Source organism: Tubulanus polymorphus, chromosome 7 (genome assembly GCF_964204645.1).
Source record: "Tubulanus polymorphus chromosome 7, tnTubPoly1.2, whole genome shotgun sequence".
NCBI classification, from domain to species: Eukaryota; Metazoa; Nemertea; class Palaeonemertea; order Tubulaniformes; family Tubulanidae; genus Tubulanus; species Tubulanus polymorphus.
In genome coordinates, this window is record NC_134031.1 from 21,469,121 (window position 1) to 21,484,269 (window position 15,149).

The following is a 15,149-nucleotide window of genomic DNA, read 5'->3' on the forward strand; positions in this document are numbered from 1 at the left end:
GAAAGATTAAGAATTTTCTGGCTATTTATGCTCCTGAAGATGATGGACTCGATCTGAAATGATAGGTTAAGGTAAACTGAACTGATTTCGAATCGATGGACTGAAAGATACAGATTTTTCTTGCAAAATAGGGTCCTAAAGATGATGAATTCTATCTTAATTGATGGGTTAGGGTGTACTGAACTGATTTCAAATAGATAGGTTGAAAGATTAAGAATTTTCTGGCTGCTTTTGGTTCTGAAGATGATGGATTCAATCTGAAAAGATGTGTTAAGGCGTATTGAACTGATTTCGAATAGATAGGTGGAAAGATTAAGAATTTTCTGGCTATTTATGCTCCTGAAGATGATGGACTCGATCTGAAATGATAGGTTATGGTAAACTGAACTGATTTCGAGTAGATGGACTGAAAGATACAGATTTTTCTTGCAAAATAGGGTCCTAAAGATGATGAATTCTATCTTAATTGATGGGTTAGGGTGTACTGAACTGATTTCAAATAGATAGGTTGAAAGAATCAGAATTTTCTGGCTGCTTTTGGTTCTGAAGATGATGGATTCAATCTGAAAAGATGTGTTAAGGCGTATTGAACTGATTTCAAATAGATAGGTGGAAAGATTAAGAATTTTCTGGCTATTTATGCTCCTGAAGATGATGGACTCGATCTGAAATGATAGGTTAAGGTAGACTGAACTGATTTCGAGTAGATGGACTGAAAGATACAGATTTTTCTTGCAAAATAGGGTCCTAAAGATGATGAATTCTATCTTAATTGATGGGTTAGGGTGAACTGAACTGATTTCAAATAGATAGGTGGAAAGAATCAGAATTTTCTGGCTGCCTTTGGTTCTGAAGATGATGGACTCAATCTGAAAAGATAGGCTAAGGCGTATTGAACTGATTTCAAATAGATAGGTGGAAAGATTAAGAATTTTCTGGCTATTTATGCTCCTGAAGATGATGGACTCGATCTGAAATGATAGGTTAAGGTAAACTGAACTGATTTCGAGTAGATGGACTGAAAGATACAGATTTTTCTTGCAAAATAGGGTCCTAAAGATGATGAATTCTATCTTAATTGATGGGTTAGGGTGTACTGAACTGATTTCAAATAGATAGGTTGAAAGAATCAGAATTTTCTGGCTGCTTTTGGTTCTGAAGATGATGGATTCAATCTGAAAAGATGTGTTAAGGCGTATTGAACTGATTTCAAATAGATAGGTGGAAAGATTAAGAATTTCCTGGCTATTTATGCTCCTGAAGATGATGGACTCGATCTGAAATGATAGGTTAAGGTAAACTGAACTGATTTCGAGTAGATGGACTGAAAGATACAGATTTTTCTTGCAAAATAGGGTCCTAAAGATGATGAATTCTATATTAATTGATGGGTTAGGGTGTACTGAACTGATTTCAAATAGATAGGTTGAAAGAATCAGAATTTTCTGGCTGCTTTTGGTTCTGAAGATGATGGATTCAATCTGAAAAGATGTGTTAAGGCGTATTGAACTGATTTCAAATAGATAGGTGGAAAGATTAAGAATTTTTCTGGCTATTTATGCTCCTGAAGATGATGGACTCGATCTGAAATGATAGGTTAAGGTAGACTGAACTGATTTCGAGTAGATGGACTGAAAGATACAGATTTTTCTTGCAAAATAGGGTCCTAAAGATGATGAGTTCTATCTTAATTGATGGGTTAGGGTGTACTGAACTGATTTCAAATAGATAGGTGGAAAGATTAAGAATTTTCTGGCTATTTATGCTCCTGAAGATGATGGACTCGATCTGAAATGATAGGTTAAGGTAAACTGAACTGATTTCGAGTAGATGGACTGAAAGATACAGATTTTTCTTGCAAAATAGGGTCCTAAAGATGATGAATTCTATCTTAATTGATGGGTTAGGGTGAACTGAACTGATTTCAAATAGATAGGTGGAAAGAATCAGAATTTTCTGGCTGCCTTTGGTTCTGAAGATGATGGACTCAATCTGAAAAGATGGGCTAAGGCGTATTGAACTGATTTCAAATAGATAGGTGGAAAGATTAAGAATTTTCTGGCTATTTATGCTCCTGAAGATGATGGACTCGATCTGAAATGATAGGTTAAGGTAAACTGAACTGATTTCGAGTAGATGGACTGAAAGATACAGATTTTTCTTGCAAAATAGGGTCCTAAAGATGATGAATTCTATCTTAATTGATGGGTTAGGGTGTACTGAACTGATTTCAAATGGATAGATGGAAAGATTAAGAATTTTCTGGCTATTTATGCTCCTGAAGATGATGGACTCGATCTGAAATGATAGGTTAAGGTAAACTGAACTGATTTCGAGTAAATGGACTGAAAGATACAGATTTTTCTTGCAAAATAGGGTCCTAAAGATGATGAATTCTATCTTAATTGATGGGTTAGGGTGAACTGAATTGATTTCAAATAGATAGGTGGAAAGAATCAGAATTTTCTGGCTGCCTTTGGTTCTGAAGATGATGGACTCAATCTGAAAAGATGTGTTAAGGCGTATTGAACTGATTTCAAATAGATAGGTGGAAAGATTAAGAATTTCCTGGCTATTTATGCTCCTGAAGATGATGGACTCGATCTGAAATGATAGGTTAAGGTAAACTGAACTGATTTCGAGTAGATGGACTGAAAGATACAGATTTTTCTTGCAAAATAAGGTCCTAAAGATGATGAATTCTATCTTAATTGATGGGTTAGGGTGTACTGAACTGATTTCAAATAGATAGGTTGAAAGAATCAGAATTTTCTGGCTGCTTTTGGTTCTGAAGATGATGGATTCAATCTGAAAAGATGTGTTAAGGCGTATTGAACTGATTTCGAATAGATAGGTGGAAAGATTAAGAATTTTCTGGCTATTTATGCTCCTGAAGATGATGGACTCGATCTGAAATGATAGGTTATGGTAAACTGAACTGATTTCGAGTAGATGGACTGAAAGATACAGATTTTTCTTGCAAAATAGGGTCCTAAAGATGATGAATTCTATCTTAATTGATGGGTTAGGGTGTACTGAACTGATTTCAAATAGATAGGTTGAAAGAATCAGAATTTTCTGGCTGCTTTTGGTTCTGAAGATGATGGATTCAATCTGAAAAGATGTGTTAAGGCGTATTGAACTGATTTCAAATAGATAGGTGGAAAGATTAAGAATTTTCTGGCTATTTATGCTCCTGAAGATGATGGACTCGATCTGAAATGATAGGTTAAGGTAGACTGAACTGATTTCGAGTAGATGGACTGAAAGATACAGATTTTTCTTGCAAAATAGGGTCCTAAAGATGATGAATTCTATCTTAATTGATGGGTTAGGGTGAACTGAACTGATTTCAAATAGATACGTGGAAAGATTAAGAATTTTCTGGCTATTTATGCTCCTGAAGATGATGGACTCGATCTGAAATGATAGGTTAAGGTAAACTGAACTGATTTCGAGTAGATGGACTGAAAGATACAGATTTTTCTTGCAAAATAGGGTCCTAAAGATGATGAATTCTATCTTAATTGATGGGTTAGGGTGTACTGAACTGATTTCAAATAGATAGGTTGAAAGAATCAGAATTTTCTGGCTGCTTTTGGTTCTGAAGATGATGGATTCAATCTGAATAGATGTGTTAAGGCGTATTGAACTGATTTCAAATAGATAGGTGGAAAGATTAAGAATTTCCTGGCTATTTATGCTCCTGAAGATGATGGACTCGATCTGAAATGATAGGTTAAGGTAAACTGAACTGATTTCGAGTAGATGGACTGAAAGATACAGATTTTTCTTGCAAAATAGGGTCCTAAAGATGATGAATTCTATATTAATTGATGGGTTAGGGTGTACTGAACTGATTTCAAATAGATAGGTTGAAAGAATCAGAATTTTCTGGCTGCTTTTGGTTCTGAAGATGATGGATTCAATCTGAAAAGATGTGTTAAGGCGTATTGAACTGATTTCAAATAGATAGGTGGAAAGATTAAGAATTTTTCTGGCTATTTATGCTCCTGAAGATGATGGACTCGATCTGAAATGATAGGTTAAGGTAGACTGAACTGATTTCGAGTAGATGGACTGAAAGATACAGATTTTTCTTGCAAAATAGGGTCCTAAAGATGATGAGTTCTATCTTAATTGATGGGTTAGGGTGTACTGAACTGATTTCAAATAGATAGGTGGAAAGATTAAGAATTTTCTGGCTATTTATGCTCCTGAAGATGATGGACTCGATCTGAAATGATAGGTTAAGGTAGACTGAACTGATTTCGAGTAGATGGACTGAAAGATACAGATTTTTCTTGCAAAATAGGGTCCTAAAGATGATGAGTTCTATCTTAATTGATGGGTTAGGGTGTACTGAACTGATTTCAAATAGATAGGTGGAAAGATTAAGAATTTTCTGGCTATTTATGCTCCTGAAGATGATGGACTCGATCTGAAATGATAGGTTAAGGTAAACTGAACTGATTTCGAATAGATGGACTGAAAGATACAGATTTTTCTTGCAAAATAGGGTCCTAAAGATGATGAATTCTATCTTAATTGATGGGTTAGGGTGAACTGAACTGATTTCAAATAGATAGGTGGAAAGAATCAGAATTTTCTGGCTGCCTTTGGTTCTGAAGATGATGGACTCGATCTGAAATGATAGGTTAAGGTAGACTGAACTGATTTCGAGTAGATGGACTGAAAGATACAGATTTTTCTTGCAAAATAGGGTCCTAAAGATGATGAATTCTATCTTAATTGATGGGTTAGGGTGAACTGAACTGATTTCAAATAGATACGTGGAAAGATTAAGAATTTTCTGGCTATTTATGCTCCTGAAGATGATGGACTCGATCTGAAATGATAGGTTAAGGTAAACTGAACTGATTTCGAGTAGATGGACTGAAAGATACAGATTTTTCTTGCAAAATAGGGTCCTAAAGATGATGAATTCTATCTTAATTGATGGGTTAGGGTGTACTGAACTGATTTCAAATAGATAGGTTGAAAGAATCAGAATTTTCTGGCTGCTTTTGGTTCTGAAGATGATGGATTCAATCTGAAAAGATGTGTTAAGGCGTATTGAACTGATTTCAAATAGATAGGTGGAAAGATTAAGAATTTCCTGGCTATTTATGCTCCTGAAGATGATGGACTCGATCTGAAATGATAGTTTAAGGTAAACTGAACTGATTTCGAGTAGATGGACTGAAAGATACAGATTTTTCTTGCAAAATAGGGTCCTAAAGATGATGAATTCTATATTAATTGATGGGTTAGGGTGTACTGAACTGATTTCAAATAGATAGGTTGAAAGAATCAGAATTTTCTGGCTGCTTTTGGTTCTGAAGATGATGGATTCAATCTGAAAAGATGTGTTAAGGCGTATTGAACTGATTTCAAATAGATAGGTGGAAAGATTAAGAATTTTTCTGGCTATTTATGCTCCTGAAGATGATGGACTCGATCTGAAATGATAGGTTAAGGTAGACTGAACTGATTTCGAGTAGATGGACTGAAAGATACAGATTTTTCTTGCAAAATAGGGTCCTAAAGATGATGAGTTCTATCTTAATTGATGGGTTAGGGTGTACTGAACTGATTTCAAATAGATAGGTGGAAAGATTAAGAATTTTCTGGCTATTTATGCTCCTGAAGATGATGGACTCGATCTGAAATGATAGGTTAAGGTAAACTGAACTGATTTCGAATAGATGGACTGAAAGATACAGATTTTTCTTGCAAAATAGGGTCCTAAAGATGATGAATTCTATCTTAATTGATGGGTTAGGGTGAACTGAACTGATTTCAAATAGATAGGTGGAAAGAATCAGAATTTTCTGGCTGCCTTTGGTTCTGAAGATGATGGACTCAATCTGAAAAGATGGGCTAAGGCGTATTGAACTGATTTCAAATAGATAGGTGGAAAGATTAAGAATTTTCTGGCTATTTATGCTCCTGAAGATGATGGACTCGATCTGAAATGATAGGTTAAGGTAAACTGAACTGATTTCGAGTAGATGGACTGAAAGATACAGATTTTTCTTGCAAAATAGGGTCCTAAAGATGATGAATTCTATCTTAATTGATGGGTTAGGGTGTACTGAACTGATTTCAAATAGATAGGTTGAAAGATTAAGAATTTTCTGGCTGCTTTTGGTTCTGAAGATGATGGATTCAATCTGAAAAGATGTGTTAAGGCGTATTGAACTGATTTCGAATAGATAGGTGGAAAGATTAAGAATTTTCTGGCTATTTATGCTCCTGAAGATGATGGACTCGATCTGAAATGATAGGTTATGGTAAACTGAACTGATTTCGAGTAGATGGACTGAAAGATACAGATTTTTCTTGCAAAATAGGGTCCTAAAGATGATGAATTCTATCTTAATTGATGGGTTAGGGTGTACTCAACTGATTTCAAATAGATAGGTTGAAAGAATCAGAATTTTCTGGCTGCTTTTGGTTCTGAAGATGATGGATTCAATCTGAAAAGATGTGTTAAGGCGTATTGAACTGATTTCAAATAGATAGGTGGAAAGATTAAGAATTTTCTGGCTATTTATGCTCCTGAAGATGATGGACTCGATCTGAAATGATAGGTTAAGGTAGACTGAACTGATTTCGAGTAGATGGACTGAAAGATACAGATTTTTCTTGCAAAATAGGGTCCTAAAGATGATGAATTCTATCTTAATTGATGGGTTAGGGTGAACTGAACTGATTTCAAATAGATAGGTGGAAAGAATCAGAATTTTCTGGCTGCCTTTGGTTCTGAAGATGATGGACTCAATCTGAAAAGATGGGCTAAGGCGTATTGAACTGATTTCAAATAGATAGGTGGAAAGATTAAGAATTTTCTGGCTATTTATGCTCCTGAAGATGATGGACTCGATCTGAAATGATAGGTTAAGGTAAACTGAACTGATTTCGAGCAGATGGACTGAAAGATACAGATTTTTCTTGCAAAATAGGGTCCTAAAGATGATGAGTTCTATCTTAATTGATGGGTTAGGGTGTACTGAACTGATTTCAAATAGATAGGTGGAAAGAATCAGAATTTTCTGGCTGCTTTTGGTTCTGAAGATGATGGATTCAATCTGAAAAGATGGGTTAAGGCGTATTGAACTGATTTCAAATAGATAGGGGGAAAGATTAAGAATTTTCTGGCTATTTATGCTCCTGAAGATGATGGACTCGATCTGAAATGATAGGTTAAGGTAGACTGAACTGATTTCGAGTAGATGGACTGAAAGATACAGATTTTTCTTGCAAAATAGGGTCCTAAAGATGATGAGTTCTATCTTAATTGATGGGTTAGGGTGTACTGAACTGATTTCAAATAGATAGGTTGAAAGAATCAGAATTTTCTGGCTGCTTTTGGTTCTGAAGATGATGGATTCAATCTGAAAAGATGGGTTAAGGCGTATTGAACTGATGTCAAATAGATAGGTGGAAAGATTAAGAATTTTCTGGCTATTTATGCTCCTGAAGATGATGGACTCGATCTGAAATGATAGGTTAAGGTAGACTGAACTGATTTCGAGTAGATGGACTGAAAGATACAGATTTTTCTTGCAAAATAGGGTCCTAAAGATGATGAATTCTATCTTAATTGATGGGTTAGGGTGAACTGAACTGATTTCAAATAGATGGGTGGAAAGAATCAGAATTTTCTGGCTGCCTTTGGTTCTGAAGATGATGGACTCAATCTGAAAAGATGGGCTGAGGCGTATTGAACTGATTTCAAATAGATAGGTGGAAAGATTAAGAATTTTCTGGCTATTTATGCTCCTGAAGATGATGGACTCGATCTGAAATGATAGGTTAAGGTAAACTGAACTGATTTCGAGTAGATGGACTGAAAGATACAGATTTTTCTTGCAAAATAGGGTCCTAAAGATGATGAATTCTATCTTAATTGATGGGTTAGGTTGTACTGAACTGATTTCAAATAGATAGGTTAAAAGAATCAGAATTTTCTGGCTGCTTTTGGTTCTGAAGATGATGGATTCAATCTGAAAAGATGTGTTAAGGCGTATTGAACTGATTTAAAATAGATAGGTGGAAAGATTAAGAATTTTCTGGCTATTTATGCTCCTGAAGATGATGGACTCGATCTGAAATGATAGGTTAAGGTAAACTGAAATGATTTCGAGTAGATGGACTGAAAGATACAGATTTTTCTTGCAAAATAGGGTCCTAAAGATGATGAATTCTATCTTAATTGATGGGTTAGGTTGTACTGAACTGATTTCAAATAGATAGGTTAAAAGATTAAGAATTTTCTGGCTGCCTTTGGTTCTGAAGAAGATGGACTCAATCTGAAAAGATGGGCTAAGGCGTATTGAACTGATTTCAAATAGATAGGTGGAAAGATTAAGAATTTTCTGGCTATTTATGCTCCTGAAGATGATGGACTCGATCTGAAATGATAGGTTAAGGTAAACTGAACTGATTTCGAGTAGATGGACAGAAAGATACAGATTTTTCTTGGAAAACAGGGTCCTAAAGATGATGAGTTCTATCTTAATTGATGGGTTAGGGTGTACTGAACTGATTTCAAATAGATTGGTTGAAAGATTAAGAACTTTCTGGCTGCTTTTGGTTCTGAAGATGATGGATTCAATCTGAAAAGATGGGTTAAGGCGTATTGAACTGATTTCAAATGGATAGGTGGAAAGATTAAGAATTTTCTGGCTATTTATGCTCCTGAAGATGATGGACTCGATCTGAAATGATAGGTTAAGGTAAACTGAACTGATTTCGAGTAGATGGACTGAAAGATACAGATTTTTCTTGCAAAATAGGGTCCTAAAGATGATGAATTCTATCTTAATTGATGGGTTAGGGTGAACTGAACTGATTTCAAATCGATAGGTGGAAAGAATCAGAATTTTCTGGCTGCCTTTGGTTCTGAAGATGATGGACTCAATCTGAAAAGATGGGCTAAGGCGTATTGAACTGATTTCAAATAGATAGGTGGAAAGATTAAGAATTTTCTGGCTATTTATGCTCCTGAAAATGATGGACTCGATCTGAAATGATAGGTTAAGGTAAACTGAACTGATTTCGAGTAGATGGACTGAAAGATACAGATTTTTCTTGCAAAATAGGGTCCTAAAGATGATGAATTCTATCTTAATTGATGGGTTAGGGTGTACTGAACTGATTTCAAATAGATAGGTTGAAAGAATCAGAATTTTCTGGCTGCTTTTGGTTCTGAAGATGATGGATTCAATCTGAAAAGATGTGTTAAGGCGTATTGAACTGATTTCAAATAGATAGGTGGAAAGATTAAGAATTTTCTGGCTATTTATGCTCCTGAAGATGATGGACTCGATCTGAAATGATAGGTTAAGGTAGACTGAACTGATTTCGAGTAGATGGACTGAAAGATACAGATTTTTCTTGCAAAATAGGGTCCTAAAGATGATGAGTTCTATCTTAATTGATGGGTTAGGGTGTACTGAACTGATTTCAAATAGATAGGTTGAAAGAATCAGAATTTTCTGGCTGCTTTTGGTTCTGAAGATGATGGATTCAATCTGAAAAGATGGGTTAAGGCGTATTGAACTGATGTCAAATAGATAGGTGGAAAGATTAAGAATTTTCTGGCTATTTATGCTCCTGAAGATGATGGACTCGATCTGAAATGATAGGTTAAGGTAGACTGAACTGATTTCGAGTAGATGGACTGAAAGATACAGATTTTTCTTGCAAAATAGGGTCCTAAAGATGATGAATTCTATCTTAATTGATGGGTTAGGTTGTACTGAACTGATTTCAAATAGATAGATTAAAATAATCAGAATTTTCTAACTGCTTTTGGTTCTGAAGATGATGGATTCAATCTGAAAAGATGTGTTAAGGCGTATTGAACTGATTTAAAATAGATAGGTGGAAAGATTAAGAATTTTCTGGCTATTTATGCTCCTGAAGATGATGGACTCGATCTGAAATGATAGGTTAAGGTAGACTGAACTGATTTCGAGTAGATGGACTGAAAGATACAGATTTTTCTTGCAAAATAGGGTCCTAAAGATGATGAGTTCTATCTTAATTAATGGGTTAGGGTGAACTGAACTGATTTCAAATAGATAGGTGGAAAGATTAAGAATTTTCTGGCTGCCTTTGGTTCTGAAGATGATGGACTCAATCTGAAAAGATGGGCTAAGGCGTATTGAACTGATTTCAAATAGATAGGTGGAAAGATTAAGAATTTTCTGGCTATTTATGCTCCTGAAGATGATGGACTCGATCTGAAATGATAGGTTAAGGTAAACTGAACTGATTTCGAGTAGATGGACTGAAAGATACAGATTTTTCTTGCAAAATAGGGTCCTAAAGATGATGAATTCTATCTTAATTGATGGGTTAGGGTGTACTGAACTGATTTCAAATAGATAGGTTGAAAGATTAAGAACTTTCTGGCTGCTTTTGGTTCTGAAGATGATGGATTCAATCTGAAAAGATGGGTTAAGGCGTATTGAACTGATTTCAAATGGATAGGTGGAAAGATTAAGAATTTTCTGGCTATTTATGCTCCTGAAGATGATGGACTCGATCTGAAATGATAGGTTAAGGTAAACTGAACTGATTTCGAGTAGATGGACTGAAAGATACAGATTTTTCTTGCAAAATAGGGTCCTAAAGATGATGAATTCTATCTTAATTGATGGGTTAGGGTGAACTGAATTGATTTCAAATAGATAGGTGGAAAGAATCAGAATTTTCTGGCTGCCTTTGGTTCTGAAGATGATGGACTCAATCTGAAAAGATGGGCTAAGGCGTATTGAACTGATTTCAAATAGATAGGTGGAAAGATTAAGAATTTTCTGGCTATTTATGCTCCTGAAGATGATGGACTCGATCTGAAATGATAGGTTAAGGTAAACTGAACTGATTTCGAGTAGATGGACTGAAAGATACAGATTTTTCTTGCAAAATAGGGTCCTAAAGATGATGAATTCTATCTTAATTGATGGGTTAGGGTGTACTGAACTGATTTCAAATAGATAGGTTGAAAGATTAAGAATTTTCTGGCTGCTTTTGGTTCTGAAGATGATGGATTCAATCTGAAAAGATGTGTTAAGGCGTATTGAACTGATTTCAAATAGATAGGTGGAAAGATTAAGAATTTTCTGGCTATTTATGCTCCTGAAGATGATGGACTCGATCTGAAATGATAGGTTAAGGTAAACTGAACTGATTTCGAGCAGATGGACTGAAAGATACAGATTTTCCTTGCAAAATAGGGTCCTAAAGATGATGAGTTCTATCTTAATTGATGGGTTAGGGTGTACTGAACTGATTTCAAATAGATAGGTTGAAAGAATCAGAATTTTCTGGCTGCTTTTGGTTCTGAAGATGATGGATTCAATCTGAAAAGATGTGTTAAGGCGTATTGAACTGATTTCAAATAGATAGGTGGAAAGATTAAGAATTTTCTGGCTATTTATGCTCCTGAAGATGATGGACTCGATCTGAAATGATAGGTTAAGGTAAACTGAACTGATTCCGAGCAGATGGACTGAAAGATACAGATTTTTCTTGCAAAATAGGGTCCTAAAGATGATGAGTTCTATCTTAATTGATGGGTTAGGGTGTACTGAACTGATTTCAAATAGATAGGTGGAAAGATTAAGAATTTTCTGGTTATTTATGCTCCTGAAGATGATGGACTCGATCTGAAATGATAGGTTAAGGTAAACTGAACTGATTTCGAGTAGATGGACTGAAAGATACAGATTTTTCTTGCAAAATAGGGTCCTAAAGATGATGAGTTCAATCTTAATTGATGGGTTAGGTTGTACTGAACTGATTTCAAATAGATAGGTGGAAAGATTAAGAATTTTCTGGTTATTTATGCTCCTGAAGATGATGGACTCGATCTGAAATGATAGGTTAAGGTAAACTGAACTGATTTCGAGTAGATGGACTGAAAGATACAGATTTTTCTTGCAAAATAGGGTCCTAAAGATGATGAATTCTATCTTAATTGATGGGTTAGGGTGTACTGAACTGATTTCAAATAGATAGGTTGAAAGAATCAGAATTTTCTGGCTGCTTTTGGTTCTGAAGATGATGGATTCAATCTGAAAAGATGTGTTAAGGCGTATTGAACTGATTTCAAATAGATAGGTGGAAAGATTAAGAATTTTCTGGCTATTTATGCTCCTGAAGATGATGGACTCGATCTGAAATGATAGGTTAAGGTAGACTGAACTGATTTCGAGTAGATGGACTGAAAGATACAGATTTTTCTTGCAAAATAGGGTCCTAAAGATGATGAATTCTATCTTAATTGATGGGTTAGGGTGTACTGAACTGATTTCAAATAGATAGGTTGAAAGAATCAGAATTTTCTGGCTGCTTTTGGTTCTGAAGATGATGGATTCAATCTGAAAAGATGGGTTAAGGCGTATTGAACTGATGTCAAATAGATAGGTGGAAAGATTAAGAATTTTCTGGCTATTTATGCTCCTGAAGATGATGGACTCGATCTGAAATGATAGGTTAAGGTAAACTGAACTGATTTCGAGTAGATGGACTGAAAGATACAGATTTTTCTTGCAAAATAGGGTCCTAAAGATGATGAATTCTATCTTAATTGATGGGTTAGGTTGTACTGAACTGATTTCAAATAGATAGGTTAAAAGAATCAGAATTTTCTGGCTGCTTTTGGTTCTGAAGATGATGGATTCAATCTGAAAAGATGTGTTAAGGCGTATTGAACTGATTTAAAATAGATAGGTGGAAAGATTAAGAATTTTCTGGCTATTTATGCTCCTGAAGATGATGGACTCGATCTGAAATGATAGGTTAAGGTAGACTGAACTGATTTCGAGTAGATGGACTGAAAGATACAGATTTTTCTTGCAAAATAGGGTCCTAAAGATGATGAGTTCTATCTTAATTGATGGGTTAGGGTGAACTGAACTGATTTCAAATAGATAGGTGGAAAGATTAAAAATTTTCTGGCTGCCTTTGGTTCTGAAGATGATGGACTCAATCTGAAAAGATGGGCTAAGGCGTATTGAACTGATTTCAAATAGATAGGTGGAAAGATTAAGAATTTTCTGGCTATTTATGCTCCTGAAGATGATGGACTCGATCTGAAATGATAGGTTAAGGTAAACTGAACTTATTTCGAGTAGATGGACTGAAAGATACAGATTTTTCTTGCAAAATAGGGTCCTAAAGATGATGAATTCTATCTTAATTGATGGGTTAGGGTGTACTGAACTGATTTCAAATAGATAGGTTGAAAGATTAAGAACTTTCTGGCTGCTTTTGGTTCTGAAGATGATGGATTCAATCTGAAAAGATGGGTTAAGGCGTATTGAACTGATTTCAAATGGATAGGTGGAAAGATTAAGAATTTTCTGGCTATTTATGCTCCTGAAGATGATGGACTCGATCTGAAATGATAGGTTAAGGTAAACTGAACTGATTTCGAGTAGATGGACAGAAAGATACAGATTTTTCTTGCAAAATAGGGTCCTAAAGATGATGAATTCTATCTTAATTGATGGGTTAGGGTGAACTGAATTGATTTCAAATAGATAGGTGGAAAGAATCAGAATTTTCTGGCTGCCTTTGGTTCTGAAGATGATGAACTCAATCTGAAAAGATGGGCTAAGGCGTATTGAACTGATTTCAAATAGATAGGTGGAAAGATTAAGAATTTTCTGGCTATTTATGCTCCTGAAGATGATGGACTCGATCTGAAATGATAGGTTAAGGTAAACTGAACTGATTTCGAGTAGATGGACTGAAAGATACAGATTTTTCTTGCAAAATAGGGTCCTAAAGATGATGAATTCTATCTTAATTGATGGGTTAGGGTGTACTGAACTGATTTCAAATAGATAGGTTGAAAGATTAAGAATTTTCTGGCTGCTTTTGGTTCTGAAGATGATGGATTCAATCTGAAAAGATGTGTTAAGGCGTATTGAACTGATTTCAAATAGATAGGTGGAAAGATTAAGAATTTTCTGGCTATTTATGCTCCTGAAGATGATGGACTCGATCTGAAATGATAGGTTAAGGTAAACTGAACTGATTTCGAGCAGATGGACTGAAAGATACAGATTTTTCTTGCAAAATAGGGTCCTAAAGATGATGAGTTCTATCTTAATTGATGGGTTAGGGTGTACTGAACTGATTTCAAATAGATAGGTTGAAAGAATCAGAATTTTCTGGCTGCTTTTGGTTCTGAAGATGATGGATTCAATCTGAAAAGATGTGTTAAGGCGTATTGAACTGATTTCAAATAGATAGGTGGAAAGATTAAGAATTTTCTGGCTATTTATGCTCCTGAAGATGATGGACTCGATCTGAAATGATAGGTTAAGGTAAACTGAACTGATTCCGAGCAGATGGACTGAAAGATACAGATTTTTCTTGCAAAATAGGGTCCTAAAGATGATGAGTTCTATCTTAATTGATGGGTTAGGGTGTACTGAACTGATTTCAAATAGATAGGTTGAAAGATTAAGAACTTTCTGGCTGCTTTTGGTTCTGAAGATGATGGATTCAATCTGAAAAGATGGGTTAAGGCGTATTGAACTGATTTCAAATGGATAGGTGGAAAGATTAAGAATTTTCTGGCTATTTATGCTCCTGAAGATGATGGACTCGATCTGAAATGATAGGTTAAGGTAAACTGAACTGATTTCGAGTAGATGGACAGAAAGATACAGATTTTTCTTGCAAAATAGGGTCCTAAAGATGATGAATTCTATCTTAATTGATGGGTTAGGGTGAACTGAATTGATTTCAAATAGATAGGTGGAAAGAATCAGAATTTTCTGGCTGCCTTTGGTTCTGAAGATGATGGACTCAATCTGAAAAGATGGGCTAAGGCGTATTGAACTGATTTCAAATAGATAGGTGGAAAGATTAAGAATTTTCTGGCTATTTATGCTCCTGAAGATGATGGACTCGATCTGAAATGATAGGTTAAGGTAAACTGAACTGATTTCGAGTAGATGGACTGAAAGATACAGATTTTTCTTGCAAAATAGGGTCCTAAAGATGATGAATTCTATCTTAATTGATGGGTTAGGGTGTACTGAACTGATTTCAAATAGATAGGTTGAAAGATTAAGAATTTTCTGGCTGCTTTTGGTTCTGAAGATGATGGATTC